This window comes from Molothrus ater, chromosome 15 (assembly GCF_012460135.2).
Source record: "Molothrus ater isolate BHLD 08-10-18 breed brown headed cowbird chromosome 15, BPBGC_Mater_1.1, whole genome shotgun sequence".
NCBI lineage: Eukaryota > Metazoa > Chordata > Aves > Passeriformes > Icteridae > Molothrus > Molothrus ater.
In genome coordinates this window covers 3,622,604-3,629,542 of record NC_050492.2, presented here as the reverse complement: position 1 = coordinate 3,629,542, position 6,939 = coordinate 3,622,604, and positions in this window count along the sequence as shown.

Below are 6,939 nucleotides of genomic sequence, written 5' to 3'. Positions count from 1 at the left end.
AGAAAAGGCCTGTTTGAGGGCTAATTCTGTCTCTGGTAGGCTCTGCTCTTAGACCCCTTCCATGTTACCCTACAACAAAATGAAAAGTGACTGTGCTAGAGCCTGTGAAGGGCACTTATGGCACGAGGAATTCCCTGGTGCCTTACAGGCACTCAGCACACACTGGGAGTGCTGGAGGTAGCTGTAAATGGCAGGAATCAGTTGTGTTAAGCTGATGTTGCTCTTTCTCTGTTCTGAGAAAATGAGCAGCTGCACCAGTACTGCATTCTTATTTCTCAAAAGCATCCAAGCACGAGGAACACAGTGTTTGTGCTCTTTGCCACAAGTGGAATTCTGAATGAGGAGCCACATGGATGTTTTCAGATTTTAATTGACTCCACAGCAGGCATCCAGGCTTAGAGCAGAAATCCACCACTGCAAGGAAACCAAATGCTTTAGGGGATCCTACATTGTGTACAGGGTTAACAGGGAAGCAGGGAAGCCTTATTTATGTGGAGTACAGGAATTACCAAAGCTGAAGAAATACTGTTTTCTTTCAATGATTAATATGCTCAGTAGAAGTGTAGCATTTGCTGCCAGCTTTCATTAGCAAATCAATGGAAAACAAACCCGTGTGGTAGGGAGTGTGTCTGGGAACAGCTTAAACAGGACTGAGCTGCTTTAGATTTCAGCTGTTTTCTTTAGCACAACAGTGTAGAGCACTTTCTTGTTTATAGGATAAACACAGGGGATTGAAGTGATCTGTGTAGCACACAGGAGAGGTTGCCAACCCATAACATTCTGCAGAATGCAAAAATTCCATAGCTGCTCCCTTGGGAGTCATAGGCTACAATCTTCTTGCATGTTGGTTTCAGTGTAAATAGCAGTTAAATCATCAGGACAGACAACCTGCCAGGAAAACTTTGAATAAAGTATTAGTTCATTTTCCTTCTTTCATAACACAGGTTCAGCAGACTCAGAGCTCAGCCAGCTATTGGTTCAGAAGTGGCATTTCACACCAAATTAATATAAGCAATGCATAAAAGTAAGCCTGTAAATGTGTGCTTTTTTAGCTCACTCACAACAAAGAAGACTGAAATACGATAGATAACTTTATTTTTAACTTTATTTTCACTTGAGAGTGATCACACAAAGAGATCTCAGACTGGACATGAGTTTGATCTGTTACAAGAATTTCACTGAATCAGCCTCAGGATGTGCAGTGATTGGAGTATTGCTTTCATCGTTTCCAGTTGCTCGAGGCTTTTTTTATTTTTTATGTAGAAATTTGATTCTTTTTAACAAATGAGCAGAGACTATTCTAAGCACTAATGTGGCTGTCCTTCAGACAGATACAAAACCTTAGGAGATAAGGCAGCCATCCCTGCAGTTACAGATTTAGGACAAGGATGTCTTTGGGAGTCCAAGATATTTGTTCTAAAGCCAAGTAGTCTAAGCTGAATGACAGTACTGAGAAATAAGCTGTACCTTCAGCTGTATCTGTGAGCTGTGCTGAAACCAGAGAAACCTTCCCTGTAAATGTTAGATAGGAGACCAGTCCATGTGCCCTGCCATTTCCATAAAATCAGCCTCTCCCAATTATCTTCTCTGCAAAGTACAAAATCCCTCCAGACAGAAGAGAGTAAGATAGATCCCAACAGCTTAGAATAGAGTAAACCTAGATTTCACAAAGGCTAAGCTAACATGCATCAAATAATGTTTCTATATATCAAATAGATGCAATTAGATTTGCAGTTTTCCTGCACAGGATTTTGGTGTTTAATACAGACTTGGTGCTTATATGGCTGACATGGTCACGCACTGAAGAGAACTTTCTATTTCTGAGAACAGAACCTGGTCTTCAGTCACAACTCACTGTAACTATCTTCACCATGCAAATGTGGTTATTTGCTAATGATCACACATCTCTCTGTATGTACTTGCATCACACTTTTCACACTTGTGCTCTCTCTATAGAGATTACTCTGTCTCTGTCTTGTGTGAGTCATAGACTCAGCTATATCCAGAGTGTGCTGTGCAGATTGATGCACTCAGCAGGTGTGGCAAAGGACAGGGCAGTTCAAGTAAAAGGAAATTGAAATGTATTTTCAAAGAGAATGTACAAATAGCTTAGTGTTTGATTGCCAGGGTGGTGATTAATTGCAAACTGTGAGATAAGAACATACAGGACAAATAACAGTGGTAGCAGTTTGTTGTATCGTGAAGTAGATTCACCTCTGGTTTGAGCTTGCTTTTGGTGGTATGAACTAGAAAGCAGGGACTCTGGCAGTGTAAAGATAAGCAAAAGCCTGATTTCCCTCTCTGTGGTGAATTCTGGGGGCTGGAAAGGTGCACTCAGAGGACACCGACCCCATGGACTGGGATTTTCTGGCACTTTGTGAGGACTCCTATCAGATATGATGGTGAAAATTAAAATATGGCCTGCCCACACAATCACACAGCTCATACCCATGATGCCTTAAGTTTTAGCTTTCATATTTCCAGATTCTGTACTGCATTAATATATAACTCTGAACTTCGTATAAAGTGTTAGCAAGTTCTCCTCACAGTTCAGTCAGACAAAACAATCCTTTTCCAACCCCAGAACCAAGGACACCACCGCAGCTTCAGCCCAAGAAGTGCAAACAACGGGGAATTGAGGAGAGCAGTCTGGGAGGATGGGACTGCATGACCTGGAGCTGTAATTGGACAATTAACCCCAATATTTAAATGGACCAAAACTTACAGAACTGTGAAAATTCGTGACCCATCATCCATCTTGGGTGTAGCCACAGCTGGGCTCTTGCACTGCCCAAGGTGCAACCTTTGAAGGCCTTTTAATAAATTCCTACTTTATTCCTTCAGCACTGCCTAGCCTCTGTTCTAGGAAGCCTCTCAAGGCATCACCCATGCTCAGGATGATCCTAGTCATTTATTTGTACTTGCTTGTGCTAGAAAGCTCATCTTGGCCTCCATATACATTCTGAGCTCAGAAAATATGCAGTGACTGTATTTAAACCCTGAACTCAGATCCCAGCAGTGTGATCTGCAGAATCTGGAGGTGCAGTGTGTCATCAGAATGTGTCCAGCTTATACTTGAGCTAGGTGAAGGAGCAAAAGAATTTTGGAGCTTTTATCTCTTTCCCTTGTATTTATAAAATCAATGTATGCTTTGGTACAACTTGCAGTTCCAGCTAGAAGCTGTAAAAGTTGCTGTGTTCCAGATCATAAATTGGGGTGAGATGGCAGTGCTGTGTGATGAGGCTTGCACAATACCCATGCAGCTTATATCTGACTTAAGGTTTTGCTATTAATTCCTCACTTTCATGAACACAAAATTAACCTCCTGTTCTTTGTACTCCTCTGAAGAACACATCCTGTTACATGACACAAGCAGGAATCTTTTTCTAGACAGAATAAAATTCCTTGAGGTTTAATTCAGTGAAAATCATCTCTGACATGGTTGTGCATTTCCCCATTACCTAGTGCCTCACACCGCTGGAAAATGAAATGAGTCCTGGCCTGAACGTTCCTGCTGTTATCTAACTCCCACTGTACTTCGTGTCAATTATTAACATCAATGATGATAGAAATCTTAACACATGTTAAGAAACAGGACTCCTACAGAATTTTTGTTAATCTGTATTATTTTGCCCTATGATCTTTCTTTCAGAGCCTACTTTTCTCCATCTCCTTTTCCAATGCTCTCCCAATTGGAGTGTTTTGGGCTGACATATTCCTTTCAGTATTTGGAGGACAGAGTGCAAAAACCATTGATTATCTCTTTTACACTCGAGCCTGAGATCTTTTTCATCATATAGAAGCATTCTGAGTTAATTTTATCCAATAATACCAAGAAGACTTTAACAGAAGCCAGTAGGCATCACTAAGCTACTTAGCTGAGCTTTCAGATCAGAATACATATGTATATATATATATATATATATATATATATATATATATATATATATACATAAAGGAAGTCATATCTGCCTTAAGTGTGGAAAACTTTATTTTGCTATTGTTGCTGGCTTACTTAATGCTTTTCAGTGAAGATCCCTTGACTTTTTCTCAAGGTAATAAATAATGCAGTGTAAAACCTGCTAACTGCCAGGAAAGGGAAGAAGCCAGTCATGTAGAATTTGGGGTTGGGAGCAGGAGGGGGCAGATGGATGGAGAGTCCAGGCACTTGGATTAAAGCATGAAAACAAGGGGCTGGTTTGGTTTTGCTCTACCTCCAGTGCAGGTTTGGGGCAGCACATACTGAGGAGAAGGAGCTTTGTGTTCTGCAGCTGGGAAGGCTGAGCGTGTCTCCAGTCAGGAAACAGTGACCTCACTACAGCATGTGTGTTGGGGATGGAGGGAAAGATGGGGATGGAGGGAAATATGACTGAGCTGTACCTTTCTGCCATTTCTTTCCAGAGGATACAGTTTTAAGCTTTGCCACCTGGCAAGTGGCAAAACAAAAGATGGTTACATGCTGAATCTGACTCAGGAGGAGTTTGGGGAGTGAGAGGAGTGTAGGACTAAGCTCACAGTGTGCAGCTTCTCAACAGGATAAGTGATGACAGTGCTTGGTACTGAGTAATGCCACTCTCATGGTTTTTCACTGCCATAACCTAGCTGCACATATGCAAATGGCACAATTTTTCATCCTTTGTGTAACTGAATAATGCTGTGTACATGGGGCAATGAAACACAGAGATCAGCTGAACCTTTTCCAGCTGAAATTTCCCCATGTGCACGGAGTCATATCAAAAGAGTTGTTCTGGTGTTGCAGGTCTGAGTTAGGGATTTATTCTAAAGAGTCACAGTCTGTCACTTTTTCTCTTTTCCTTTCTCAACTAGATAAAAAAGCTGTGAGAACTAATGCATAGATGGGAGTGTGCTCATCCTTCCCTGCAAGGAAACTGATCCCTGAATCAGAATCTGAGAGGAGCTAGCTAAATGTCAACAAGGCTGTTGATATCTGCACAGTCCATACATTACAAGAAGCAGGAGCATTAAACAGTACCAGAATGAATCAGTGATCCAGGCATGTGGAAGGGCTACCTATACATTCCCAGAATTGTAGAGCCCACTTGTGTAGGTCAGTCATGAAAATATTGTTCCTTTTTTAAGTCAGGTGTCTTTTATCTTTTTTCAGCTTAGGGTGATTCATTCTTAAAGCTTTTTAGTATTCACTTTATTTCTCATCAAATCACTCATTAAATGTGTGGAAACCTTATAAAATAAAGAGTGTCTAATTGGATTATTATTTGAAATTCAGAAGTTTTACAACAGCTTTCCCCAACAAACTTTAGGAGAGCAGGACAAATTCCTACTTAGAGAAGAAGCAGTGATAGATTCTGATATGAAATGAGCCTGCAAAAACAGTCTGGTGAACTAGGAACAGGAGAAAGGAACGTGTTATTGCACTTTCCTGTGTGTTAATTGTGTTAGCTGCTGAACTGCACCACATGCACTAGATATAGAATGTCTTTCACCTTGAGTCCTTGCTCGAATTCTGTGTTTTCTCAAGCTCTCTGTGTGTCAAGACAGCTGGAATTGGTATCCAGCCTCACCGAGCTCCTCGGCCAAGGACTGGATGAAGCGTTCCCTGTTTAGGCTGCTGTGCATTGCCAGATGCTGTGGATGTTGTGTTGTTTCACAGGGTGTTATTTCATGTTCTCAGGGAGAGGAAAGATTGACTGCTAGATGTGAGCACGAGACCAATGAGTGTGGAGTCAGCTCCTCTTCCCCTGTAGCCCTGCTTATCTCTCCCAAATCACAACTCACACGTTGTGTGTGGCAGGATTGAGGCTGGCAGGGCAGCAAGCCCAGCTCACCCCGGGGTGGGGATGCACACAGGAGCAGGCACTGCTCTCTGGGAGGGGTTTAGCACTTGCTCAGCTCCTGCTGAACCAGCACTGCAGGGGTTTGATGCCATCTCAATGTCCCCCATCAGGGGTGGCTTGGTCAGCCTATAGATAATTCCCTGCAGGGCCAAAACACACCGTGCTGAGCACAAATAACCTGGGAAGATTTGATACATTTGGGATGGGTGTCATGTATAATATCCTGACTATATGAAAAATGTTGCAGATTATTCCATTGTGCAATCACTGGGCACTTGACTGATGACAGGAGTCAAATGCTTTCTCAGAAACAAACCCAAAAATAACAACAGAAAACCACTGCATAAAATCAGGAAGGAAATAATTTTTATTTTGTGATGTACTACATTTGGGTGGTAGAAGGGTGTTAAGTAGCAGTAGTTATAGAAATGCTGTTAGAAATTTTCTCCTTACTACACAGGATTTATGATGAAATTAATCACAGCAATTTAAGGAATAATTCAAGTAAGGATTCTTCTGGAATGAGAGAAGTTTTGTTTTGGAAAATTCAATTGGGTAAAGAAATTCTCCTAAATACATGACATGCTATGGGTTATATAGTGATATACCAGTATCAAAGCACTTAAGAAACAGGACTCCTACAGAATCTTTGTTAATATCTATTATTAGAGATAATAATATGGTTTATATGATAATATGATATGGGTAATATGATAATATGATAATAACTATGGGTTATATAGTGATATACCAGTATCAAAGCACTTAGCTGACCTTGAACATTACTGAGGGAATTACAGCAGAGGCACTACTTTAGTGAGCTGAAGAGTATCCTGTTAAGATAGATGGTATTAGGTTTCCATATAGTTTTATAGCTGTGGTACCAGTTAGTAGTAACATGGTGGATATTATCACCACTCTAAAATGAGGTATGGGAGATACAATCTTGTTTGTCTTGGCCTCCTGCACAGTGATGGCAGAATCTGAGCCTGGACCTGCATTTCCTTCTCCAAGCCTTCCAAATACCTGCTACCATTGCCATCCCTAAGTCATCAGTGCTCAAAAAAGCACATGTGGTGACATGATGAATTTCCAATAGAAATACTTGAAGAATACTTGAAGA